Here is a 13,788-nt window from a genome sequence, read left to right as displayed (position 1 = left end):
TCTGGTTAGGAGGAAAGATCACATCAGACAGGGTTTGATGCAGGGCAACCACTCACCACTGTGTGAGGAGTCAGGGGCTGCAGGTAGCAGGGAGGCAGTGCACAAGTGGGATCACAGACTGAAAACACAGCCATGAAAAAAGATTTGAAAAAGCAGTTCCAGAGTCACTTAATTGTTGCTGGGAATTGCTGAAGGAGGAAGGACAATGACTGTCTAGTCTCTGTAGGAACATGTGAAGCACTGCTCATCTCAGACACATCTAAAGCTATGTTCAAGCTAGTAACTGTATAAATAAAGGCTGGTAAAATGCAACCTACAGTTTTTGTATGAAATAGGGGTAAGGGTGTGAGATGAGCAAGAGGAGAGTTAGGGAAGAAGGGCTGCAGATTCTGCATTTCCCAGTACACTGTTTGGTCCTTACTAGCTGCTGCCAAAGCTGCTTTCAAAGACAACTGAGTTCACACAAGGTGGGGTAGCAAAGGAGCACTGGTGTGACTCAGCTTTGAGCTTTCCTCTTGATTTACTTGGGTGGCTGTCCTTCTTGAAACCAGGGAGCAAAGGCAGGTAGGTATGACATTAATCATGTTACACCGTTATGTATGGCTGGCTACAGATCATTTCATCAATAATTTACCTGGTCCAATAGGCTAGCTAGGCCTGTGTAAACATCTAATTTTTATTTTCCTTCTTGTCTTTTTTTAAAATACCATGGTATTGGCAGCAAAAGAAGAAACTAGCTCAAATATACAGAGCACAATAAAAACTGAACAAGAGGTACACAGGAATTGCATCCACCTGAGAAGGAAGAGCACTCTGAGCTTCATGTCCCACTTCCACTTTATAAGCTGGCCAAACTTCTGGCAAGTTCCACTTGCAGCAGGAGCAAGGCTGCCATCTGCTCACCTTGTGGGAATTGTTGAGGACTAGGTCTTTACCTGCCATTGCATAACCATCACAGAAGAATAGAAAAATAGGGTTGAGAGGAGCCCAGAGAGGCCATCTAGTCTGTTCTTCCTCCTGAAATCAGAATTGGCTATACCTGCACCAGTCTCCACTGATGGAGATTCCACCTCCTCCAAGGAAAATATGTTTCAGTGCTTTTCTACCCTTAATACAAGAAAAATGTACTGATATTTCACCTGGATCTCTCTTGTCATAATCTAAACTATTATCCACCCATAGTGGATATGGAGAAAGGTTTACTCATTTTCACTGTATATGGCTATCTTTAAAATATTTAAAGATCATTGCTGGGCTTCCCCCTCAGTTTTCTGTTTTCTAGACCAAGCTACCTAAATTCCTTCAGCCTCTCCTCATGAGCCATGTTTTCTAGACTTCTGGCCATTCTCACTTCTGTCCTCCGGGCTCTCCAGCTATTTCACATCCTTCCTTAATTAGAGCACCAGAAACTGGACGCAGTCCTCCAGCTGAGTCCTCTCCTGTCCTTACCTGGAGCAGAGCAGAAAGAATACATCACATAGCTTTGCTAATACTCCTGGTTATTCTGCTGTGATGACAGAAGAATATTTTTATGTTCATTATTCAGCAGTATGTTCCTTACTCATTTCTCCACATGCAGGCATTCCATCCTGAGGTAAAGAAAGGTCTTTCAGACAAAATAGTAGTCTCATCTCTTTTCCAAGTAGGATAGGAATCAGGCTAAGGATAACAAAAGTCTCAAACTCCAGAGATAATTACCTAACAAAGACCTTTTTTTTTTTTTTTTTCTAAAAGAGAAGTACTGAGAGAAAATAGATGTCATAAAAAGGCTCCATCCCACATACATACCAGAGACGCCCTGATACATCCAGATGCGTCCCTGGAGAAAGAGGGACAGGAGAAAAAACATGATATAAAGGAGGCTTTTGAACAACAGTATCAAGAACAATCTGCAACCTGGAAGATCCACCTCAGTCTTGAAATTTTGTAGTGAATCTCTGAGAGTTGGGAAGCAGCTGACTTGAGGCAGCAAGGCCCTGTTTGCACATTGATCTGTGGCAACCTTCCACTGAGAGGTTTCTCTGTTTTGCAGCAGCATTGCACATGGTTTTCAGCTTGTCACACACTACAGCCTCTGCTCCAGATTCTTTTCTGCAGTACTGCTGTCTAGTTTATATGCAGCTGATGATTCCCACCTAAAGGCAGAATATGTTTTTGTCCTAACAGAACTGCATCCAAGTTTCTCCAGACTATTTCTGCAGTTTGTCAAGGTCATCTTGACAAACTTGCAAGTAATTGTAACTCCTCCCAGTTCCATGTCATCTGAAAATATAATAAATAATTTCTTTCTTCTGTCACTCATTTGATTAATAAAAATGTTAGCAATAGAGACCTCACTCAACATATAGCTCCAGGCCAATCATGAACTATTGAGAACTACTCTCTGAGTACAATTTTCCAACCACTGTTGCACTCATCTGCTAAAAATTGTACCCAGTCAATGTTTCCTTAGCTTGCTTCTGAGAAACTCATAAGGGACAGTGTTCAAAGCCTTACTAAAGTTAGGATACATTTTTCTGCTGCTTCTTCCTCATCCACAACTCCTGTCTTAGAAGCATATTAGATTGGTTTGATACGATTTGTTCTTTATGAAACCATACTGGTTGCCACTCACCTTGTAGTTAACTTCTGGAGGGTCACAGATTGCTTCCCCTACCCCCTCATTATTTAAAAAAATAGTAAGAGACAACACATTTGTCTCTGTACTCCATGATTCCTCAAAGATAACAGCTAATAATTCTGGCATTACTTCAGACAGTTCTTCCAGTATCCTAGGAGGAATTTCATCAAGTCCAGCTGATCTGAATACATCTAACTTATCTAACTCTCTACAATGATACTGATTGGTCTTGCAGCAAATTAAAAACATTTTCAGACATTCTTAGCAAAATGAAGGCCCTAGACAGTCATTTTGAAATGAAAATATTCCTTTACCAGATGGAAAAGCTAAGTAGCAGGGGAAGCCGACAGGTGTGGAAAAGCAGTTTCAATATGTGTACCCTTATGACAAAGAAGATGGAAAAGTTCTGTATCCTCAAGGAAAGCATAGTTTGGAAGATGCAAGTAATCAAGCAGGAATGGAAAACAAACATATTGCTTTTTATACAAGGTGCTAATAAAATAATGAAGCAGTGGTGCACTGCCTTCTACATAATGTTTGAAATCTAAGAAATAAGATGAGGAACCAGAATGTCTGGTCCAAAATAGAGACACTGATGCACCAGTCATATTAGAAACCTGGGGAAAGGAAGACAGTCACTGGGACACTACTATCAGGATACAAAGCTCAGGGTAGAATGAACTGTGCCAGTGGCAGAGTTGCACTCTGCTGGAATGAAAGCTTAGCTTCTAATCAAATGTACAAACTAACCAACTCAACAAGTAACACAAAGTCTATACAGGTTGAAATTCCAGGCCAATATAGGAAGAATTTAGTAGAGTGTTTATGTTACTGACAAAGGATGGCAAAATGCCCTGATTTAGATAAGCTGAAAGAGATCAGAGAGGCAATGTTGGCAGGAAATACAGTAGTAATGGGAGACTTCAGCTGCCCTCCTGAAGATTGACAAATAACATGTCAGGACATGAAACAGAGACAACATGTTTAGACTTTGTCAGTAATTATTCCATGAAACAGCTGGTTAGAGAGCCCACAGGAGGAAATGCAATTCTTGACTGGGTACTGAGAAATGTGTGTGATCCAGTTCAAACCCTTTCAGTAGAAGCACCACTCTGTGACAGTGACCACAGTGCACTTAGATTCACCAGCTCTACAGGAGCACCACAGGCAAAATACTCTACTACCATTGTGCTCAACTTCAAGAGAAGCTATGCAAAAATGAGAAAGCTTGTTAAAAAGAAGCTAAAAAAGTCAGCTAAGAGAATCATTTCCTAACAAGCAGCATGGAAACTACTGAAGAACACCAGACTGGAAGCACAGCATGGCTGTGTATGACCTATTGAGAAAGGCTGGAAAATGGATTAAAGGAGGCCAGCATACACAAACAGCCAAGTAAGCAAGTTTATGAGCAATAATAAGGCATTTTTCACAAAGATGTCTATTGAATTCAAACAAATAAAATGAAATGAATCATGAAGTCTGGCAGATTAAAAGCAAAAACCCAATTAGGCAAGCTAAAAAGAATTTGAGGAGAACTAGCTAAAGGAGTCAAAAGTAGTACTAAGTCCTTCATCAAAACCATCAGGAGCAAAAAACCTGCAAGGGACTCTGTATGGCCAACTGGTAATGAGGGTATAGATGGAAAGCTCAGAAACAAGGAGACCATTGCACAGAAGCTAAGTTAATTATTTGCACTGCTATTCACTGGGAAGAAATGGAGGAAGTTTTCATGCAAGGAGAAAATGAAGAGGATGTGTCTGAAATTAAAGTAATTGTGGATGAGATTTTATTACAAATAGACAGCATGAACACTAAAAAATTACTGGAGCCAGATGTTATCCAGCAGAAATCAAGGATGAAAACACTGAATTACTAATCATAGTGTGCAACCTCCCACTTAAAACTTCCTTGGAACCTGAAGACTGGAAGTGAAGCCAATCTTTAAAACAGTTCCCGGGGCCATCCACGGAATGATAGGTCTTATGTTTCATATTATTTTTAAGCCTGGAAAGGTAAGCAATGCAACTGCAGGAGATGAGGGTGTGTATGTGTGAGAGGAAAAATTCTGTATTGACCAAATCATTACAGCTCAGTAGAGAATTCACTGATGCATGAAGAAATACAATATACTTCAAAGGAGTCAAAATGGCTTCCGTAAAGAGAAGTCCTGTCTTACAGGCTTCCTTCACATTCTCTAAAATGATCGTTAGCTGAAGATCACTCTGTTGAGAGAATCTGCCTGGATTTTGAAAAGGCTTTGACAAAATCCCTCACCAAAGGCTGCTAAGTACACTAAGCAGGCAAAGCATAAGAAGGAGAGTCCTGACAAAGAACTGATTAAAATAAAGGAAATAAAGAGTAGGAGTAAAGTCATTCTTATAACGGAAGGAGGTCACCAGAAGAGTTGCACAAGAGTCTGTGCTGGGGCCTATGTTCAACATATTTGTAATGACCTGGGGCAGAGTGTGAGCAGTCAGATGACAATGTTAGCTGATGGTACAAGGATATTCAGGTTAGTGAGGATGTGAAGAACTGACTATGAATAACAGCAGATGGATTTTAGAAGAATGTGTGATGACCTTAGCTCAGGGCTCAGGAGCAAATAGAAAGGAAATCAAAAGTTGGGAACTACTAGGAAAAGAATTGAAAACAAAATAGAGAATATTATCATGCCCATGCATAAGCCCATGGTTTGCCCACACCTTGAATATGTGTTCTTCCTATTTCAAAAATGATAGAATAGAACCAAAAGACATTCAGAGAAAGGCTACAAGGACAATCAAAAGTATGGAATGACTTCTGTAGGAGGAATAACTCAGTAGACTGGGACTTTTCTGCCTGGAAAAGACATATGAGAGAGGTCTACAAAAGCCTGAATGAAGTGGAGATGATGCATTATGGTAGAATGACTCTTTCAACCAAGAGCCTATGAAATGAAGCTAGCAGGCACCAGGCTCAAAACCAACAAAAGGAAGTGTTCTTTCATACAACTAATAGACCTGTGGAGTACTTTGCCTAAGGCTACTATGGATGCAAAAAACATACATAGGTTCAAGGACAGACTAGACAAACTTTTGGAAGAGGATGCCATCAGAGGATATTAAACAGACAGAAAGCATCAGGATCAGGAAATCTCCAGAGCTAAATTCACTTGGAGGCTAGGAGAATATCATTTTTGCTACACCTGTCCTTACTCTTCTAAAGCTATCTGCTATGGCCGCTGTTGCAGAAAAGTTACCAGGCTAGATGGACCCTTGATCTAAACCAGTACAGCAGTTTTCATGTACCTCTTTCTTACATTAAATTTTGAATGACCAGTCTGGACTGTGAGTCATAGCTGCTTTCAGGCCAGGAACAGCAAACAGTACAAGAGTCATTTCCTACCTTATCTATGCATTATCAAAGGCCCCCTTCATTCAGCCTTTACAGTGTGCCTTCATAGTCTTAGTATACATTAGAAGGTGCTGAGCTGTCTTTTCTCTAAATAGACTTTAAAACTCTCTTCTATCCAACATTTTGAGATAACAGGAAACATAAAGATTCTTAGAAGCATGAGCTGCAAAAACAGTTATTCATTCACATCTAGTTCCTTAAATAATGACAAATACAACATTATTGTAACAGTTTATTCTCTACAGCTATCTAGGCAGAGCCACACTTCGTTAAGCCCGGACCATGGTCAGCTCTGCTGTTCAGCTAGCATTTCTAGTTCAATTTCATCAGATGATTATACAATGATGTCACCAATGCAGCACCAGTTCTAGGCTCCTTTCTACTTTATCATCCATCTCTTCTGATCTTTCTCTAAATCTCCCTTTTTTCTTCATATTTCTGCATAGTTTATGTCGGTGATGTGATAAACAAATTATCCTAAAAACTGTCCAATAAATTGGGTGCAAAATATGCATAGCTTTACACCATCCCACCACATTAAATTATCAGCCCTGAAAGAACGGAAGAAATTCCTCATTTTTAGCTTGATAGCTTGAATTGAATTGCTCCATTGAAATAGGCCTTAATTGCTCCATTTGGCTGACTTTTCTACTACATTATTAAAGAACTTTTTAGAATGTTGCTTCTAGTACAATAAGAAATTTGAATGACTGTAGCATTTTCAGTGTGGTTTTGATTTTTTTTCTATGCACTATTTATTTCTCATCATTTTGTTTTAGGGTAATCAAAGGCGTGGGGTGGAGGGGGGAAAGCAATCAGTCTTCCTTAGTTTAAGGGATATCATTCCCTCTGGTGAATTTGTGGAGAGAAGGAACAGAATGAATTCCTTTTCATTTCCTCACTGGGAATATTAAATGCAATGAAGCTAATTTGTCTGTGAATTAAATCTCTAGCTTTTTTCAGCTCTTTCAGTGTTCCTTGTATCTTTTATTTTCATGTAGCAGAGGAAGATGCTGTACAATGCTAGGTATAGTGGAGGGAAAAAGCTTTGTATTCTGGTTTCTTTTTCTAGCATTACATTTCTCTCACAAAACACGTACATATAGAAAATGATAAATAGAGTTGCTGTAGGAATCAGTTTCTAATTAGCATCTTCCTTGGCATATTGAAAAAAATAATTCTCCTCTAGACAGCCAAACTTAACAAGAGGTTGTTTGACAAGACCTTACATATTTCTGATGCAGGGTTATTCCTCTATTTACTATATAACACAGATATCAGTCATTCCATTTCTGCTGGATCCTGTCAGCTAGAAGGATCTACAACAGTAACTTTAAAACCAAACTCTCTGAGTGCATTTCCACTCAGCTCTGAGCCTTGGCAAGGTTTGTGTGAGGGGGCAATTGGGGCAGGTGTAGGTGGCAGCGAAAGAGATCCTCACACTGGACTGAAGGACACCACAACTTCTTTGCTGTGCCTGGATTCTCTCTAGAACCTGCAGTCCTCTTTCCTCTAGAAGTAATGGCAGTACTATCCAGCAATCAAGCAGCTGTTTTAATGAAAAAGATTATTTATTTAGAGCAAAAAACCTTAAAGAGTAAGTAGGTTTTAACCTAACAGACCAGCCTATCTGCCTACATAGTAGAACTTGGTGACAGTCCTGTGCATTCATCTTCTCTCCCTTCCTCTGCTCAGAGGGCTTTTTAACTGTTCAATGTCTTTTCCAGCTGTGTCACTTTCAAAGACTGAGAGTCTGCTTTTGCCCTGTTAGTTTAGAGATTGGTTGGAAATGTTGCTTATTTGTTGGTTACTGCATTGCTCTCCTGCTTGCTTTTCCTCCAGCAAGGCCAATCCTTTCCCCAGTGAAAGCATTATAACCTCAAGCATAGTAAATCATATCACTAATAATGTCACCATAAAATTATTATATATCATTATTCTTAATTACCTTACAGTGTTTCCACATCTTTCCCCAAGCTCTATGCTGGGAAGAAGATGATCTGCAGCCTTTTTCTCAGCAGAATTAGGGATGTGCTCCAAGGAAGGGTGTTCCTACATCCCAAGTTTGGGCTGCATTTAGCATGTGCCAGGCTAGAAATTCAACATGTTTACCCTAAGTTTAACAACTCCCTGACCATTACTGAACACAAGAAAAAGACTGAATACATTTGATACATTTACATGTCAATTTATCATTTAAAAAATTTCTTGACCTTTTTATGGTAGAGCTCAATAAAAACTACCTTTATAAGGAATTTTGATGTATCTCCCTCGTATTTCTATAAGCAGCCCTTCCATGATCTGCTGTTTTACTTTTCCATTATACCTATATCTGCCTTCTAACCAGCTAATCAAGGAGACTATGAAGATAAGAAGTTATTTATTTATTTATTTTTCTGTTTGTAGTTCTGTTTGAGCTATGGTTCTTATTCTTATTCACAAGCTTTCTTAAATGGCTGAGGACAGCAAGGACTTTGCAGCTAAGAGAAGTCTGCGAGGCATATGTTGTGAGCTCTATACTCTCCTCTGGCAACAGCATTCTAGGTGACCTTTAGCAATTCACTTCTCAGACTGTTCTTTCACTTGGGGCTTCTATTTTTATCATGGGACAATGTCCTGCAGGATGTGCTATTTATGTCATCAGAAGAAAGCTGTAGGATACTTGATGGAATGAGATTGCCGTATATTGGCCAGTAGTTGCCTGTTATGTTACATTTCCATTTTCTCTCCTTATCTCTAGAAATTGTTACATATAATCAAGGCATCATTTTCTGCAGCACCATTCTGAGAATTCACAGAAGTCATAATTCGTACCCCTGATAAATGCCTGAACTCACAGCTAGAATATATACACTGAAAAGGCTCCCATTCTCCTCAGCAAGACCATGATCTGGAAAAAAGCTGCACCTCCGCAATTAGCCTTTTTACCTGCAGCGTACATCAGCTGTATTGTCTGCTCTCTACCTTCCCTTCTCAAACTGTACACATTCAAAGTCTCAATCCTTATAGCTGAGACTTCTGCAGTCTGAGCCCACCATCCCAAAAATAACCCTGAGACCTGCAGGATACAGTCATGTCAACCCGATGTCATCCTTGACTGATAGCTAAACTCCTCTCATACAGTGAATTTTTCCAGCCTGCTAGTGAAGCTAAGCAGTGTAGGAAACACAGATTTCCCGGGGCCCAGGCGAGATTATGATGTAAATTCTCATAGGAACTCCCAGCCATCCCTAACAACTTCTGCTTCTGCCACTCCAGAAGGTAAGGAGCTCATCTTCAACCTTGCCTCCTTTCAATAAAGTGATTACAATAGGTACATAAAAATACCAGTCCCCACAAAAACTAAACACTCCTCTACCCACACAATTCCTCCCCAACAGCCATGATGTTTCTAGCACTCCCATCAAGTACTTGGAAACCACTGTGATGTTGTCTGGCTATGAGTAAAATAGCCCCTACAGCCTTAGCCTTAATGAGGAAAAAAAAAGACAGAGTGAAGGGTAAGGCCAGTCAGAAGTGTCCTGTTTTGGAGGAACTGGCAACAGAAGTTTGAATGCATCTTGTGCAGCTTAACATTTGGTTGAATGGAAAACCTGGGTGACAGCTTTGGATCCAGGTCTGAAAAATCCAAATATTTGCATGTGTTTGGGTCAAATGTTCCTGTTAGGCTCCAAGACAAAGTGACTTAGATCAGAGTAAGGAACAAAAAAAAAAAAAGGAGGCTGTGTCTGTTTTCTGATATGTTCAACACACTTAAAGTAGCTGTCTTATCTTTTTAAGAAAAACATATATGCATTTGGAGTCCTTTTCTCCACCTAGCCTTTCCTCAAAGAGGCAGGGCCTGAGTTTATCATTTCCTGCTACAAGTAGGCCTATGAAACAAGAACAGGGGCTCAGAAATTCTGTTCAGAAAATAAAATAAAAACACTTTAAGCAGTCTACCCTCCACTGATTACACAGAATCCATATGCTGTGAGATACAAGGCCATGATCTTCCGTTTTCTGAGCAGTAAAGCTTCGCGCAGAGGAGGAGCACAGTAAACACATCATTTAAATATAGTGAACACAGAATCTGCCTCACAGAAGTAGGAGTCATGCTGGCAACACTGATCAGCAAGGGCCCCAAACCTCTTTCATGAAAACACATATGAACAACATCAAGGATATATTAACGGCAGAGCAGTTAATACTGGCTTAACACAGCAAAAGCCTACACCAGAGCCTGGGTTATTCCCTTAGGCTTAGATCCTTTCCATTTGCACAGCATGATAGTATGAGGCCAACTGATGCTGGAAGAATATGGGCTCAGTATGTCAGTCCAGCAAAAAGACAGATGAATAAGTATCAGACAGATGGTGTGTGCTTAGCTAAGAGGACAGGATGAAGACACTCTCCCTGTAGCTGGCCCTAAATTTAATCATCTGTGCACCTGGTTTCAGACAGAGTCAGAGCAGAGATGTGGTTTTAGTTAGGGATGTAAGCTGCATCACAAAGGCAGAATGTCTATTAGTTAATGGCTAGTATCAGTTTTCATGCCTTTTAAGGCCATAAATATTTTAAATATCACGACATTTTTCTTTCATGTCTGTATCTATTTCTCTTAAGTGCATTCCACTGTTGTCTGTCCCCTTCTCCTCTGCTCTACTCTGCAGAAGATTAGACCTGATGTTGTGTGATGGCCACCTCCAAGCCCCCATCCATGGAAGGTGTTCCAGACTACCATGGGTCATTTCAGATTATTTCATAACTATTTCAAAATTCCTATTATCTTTGAGAGAGGACTTCACTTTATAAGACTAGGCACTCACTCTCACAAAGATACTGGAAAATGCAACTCACAACAGGGATCAAACGCTGCTCTAAGCGATATAGTTAATTCAAGAAAAGTAGCACGAAGCTGTGACAGAAGTAATACCCCACCTGCCTATAGGTGCCTGGGACTGAGGCAGAAGCACAAAACCAGGCTTCTCTAACACAGTCAGAGAAGCTTCTGAGAGCCTCCTAAATGCAAGGTGGAATCTGACAGTACTGTTTGTGTCTGTTTGATATGGAGAGTTACTGTCTGATTCGCCAGATGTGCTCCCCCCATTCCACTCACCCATCAAATCATTTCCTCTCCAACAGTGATTATGGTATTTGGAGTGTGTTTCTACATATGAGGGCTTTCTTAGTTTGTTCTATGTGGGTTTTTTTAGTAAGGCATTCTGTTTCTTTGCCCCATGATGGAGAATACACTGGCTTTCCTCTGCCTTGCTTAACTTTGTTCTTTTTCCTTTCCCCAGTTAGCTGGCATGACAAGGAAAAATGGACTTGCCTCCTCATCTATGTAATTTATTCCGTTTCAGTGAAAGTGCCCATTCTTTGAATAATCACTTTTGTTAGGCATCAGTATTAGTTACTGATGTCTTTTTCTGCTGCTGTATACAAATCTCCAAGTGAGAAGGCTGACAGCACAGGTGAATAATACAGTGATGCAGAGAGGTAGTGGCTGTGAATTTACTCTTTGAGAGAACTGTCCATAGGGTAGATGGATATGTCAGAATCCTCTGAAATCCACTGAGAAACACTCATGTAATTAAGTTGGAATGGATAATTCAGGCTCCTCCAATTTAAGTTTTTGTTTGAAAAACGCCAGCTCTTATTAAAACGAGCAGACTTCATGGTTCCAGAAGTAACAATGGGATCTGATCTCAGTAGCTAAATCCTGGTTGGATGGTGTTAGTATCAATCAGATGGTGGACAGACTGAATAATTTTAGGAATAGCAGAGAGGTAGCTGCAGTATTTTTATTCTGCTTGTGGCATACAAAGATGAATGACCCTGTTTTAATCTCTGGCATCATCTGGTGGCAACAGAACATGACCGAAATTCAGAGTTTTCACCATATGAAGTTCATCTGTCTTTAGTGGGCATTTTTGAGTGTATACTTTATATTTTTTACCATTTTCTGGAATTAAAGCCTCCCTGGTCATATATTCACGTTCATCTTCATATGTGATGTGGGTTTTCTGGGTCTTTGATGGTTAAGTGGTCAGACTACTGCTTTAGGCACTTCAGCATTGAAACTTTTCCTCATTATGATCAGTAACAGCAAGAAAATCTCTACTTTCTTCACGGTTAATGATTCAGGTAAGTTTGTAATCACTTAGCTGCTGCTCAGACTTATGTGTCCTAATCTAGATCAATTCTGTAACTTTCATAGTCATATGTTCAAAGGTGCTTAGATTAACTGACTCCTTTAGATACATTAATTGTTGTTTCCACATTGTCCTTTAAGAGTGATCTGTTAGAGCTCAAGCAGCTGGGGTCCAGATTGGAAAGAAGATGCCTGCAGCAACTGAATACGCCGTTTAAAATCGTAAGCTTCACAGAAGGTGTTAAAGGGAGCTGGCATGCAAGCTATGCAGGGGACATAGGGATTCAATCACACACTGTACAGTTTCAGACAACTGAATTGGAAAGAAAGAATGAAGTGAAATTTGTGCTAATATCTAGGAATGGTCCAAAACACTTTGAAGTCAATGGAAAGATTTTCATTGACTCCCAAGGGCTCTGAATCAGGACCTGGATAGTCTTAAAATGACAGGGAACTTTCATCTTCCAGAATTCCTTTCAAAGCACATATTGCATTAAATGACTTTAACTAGCTGTCAGAGTCAGTGCATCTTCAGATAATGGAATGGAAAATGTTTGGATTTTCATTGCAACTTCTGCTGTCCTCTGCTAAGTAATTCAAATCTAGGCATCTACACTGGGATGAATACATCTATATTTAACATCTATGTAAGTGAGGTCAGACATGCAGAGAGGACAAACTCCTAGCAATTACTATTGAAGTTCATGACAACTGTGGGTGATTATCAGATCTAAAAATCTGGTCTCCCGTTGAGGTGCCTAAATACAGATTAATCTAAGGGATACATCCTGGAAAAGACGCTGTAACTCATGTTTGTTCACTAACACACCTATGTCCTTATGCAAATGTCTGCAATCATACAAAGAACAACTATTCTGCAAACATCTTTAGGAACTATATACTAAAGGCATAGCTACAGTCAAACAAGCCAGCTGTTTAGAATTTGGATAAATGGCATTTTCCCAGCATTTGAACATCTCTCATACAGTGTTCACTTAATCATTTATATACATACACACACATGTATATATATATGTCAGTCCTACCAGCGCCCTCATATATTTTGTTCCTTTGCACTGAATTCTTCCAATTTGTCAATAACTGTCTGGTAATAAGGCAACTAGAACCAAACACAACAGGCAGACGCTCAGCTGGTGTTAACTGGCACAGCTCCACTGACTTCAAAGTCCCTTAGACTTTCAGGTGTGGTCACACCAGGCATGTAGAGAAAGGGTTTATTATCGTGTTCTCTGATGTGGTACCTTTGTGTATGCAGCCCAAACTGTGTTGCTGACACATTGCAAACTCATGTCTAATTTACTGTCCACTCTCAAACTTAAGTCTCTTTCAGCATTACCTTTTTCCATGGCTACCTCAGTGAATAATGTGTTTTAGATAGTTTCCTCCATATGTATTAGTTTATACTTTTTTCCAAGTAGGATTTCATTTTGTCACCCAGTGACCTACTTTCTGATTCCTTACCTTCTCTAGTTTTGCTCTATTCACATTGTTCTGAGGTAATACCCTACCATTCTAGCATTGCCTGCAGACACAATGAAGTTGTGGCTTACCATTTTTTCCAATACTGAAAATACTAGAAAACATGAAAATTAGTACTCAGTGTGCAACATGTTCTCCA

Source organism: Apteryx mantelli, chromosome 1 (genome assembly GCF_036417845.1).
Source record: "Apteryx mantelli isolate bAptMan1 chromosome 1, bAptMan1.hap1, whole genome shotgun sequence".
NCBI classification, from domain to species: Eukaryota; Metazoa; Chordata; class Aves; order Apterygiformes; family Apterygidae; genus Apteryx; species Apteryx mantelli.
This window is presented reverse-complemented; position numbering follows the sequence as displayed.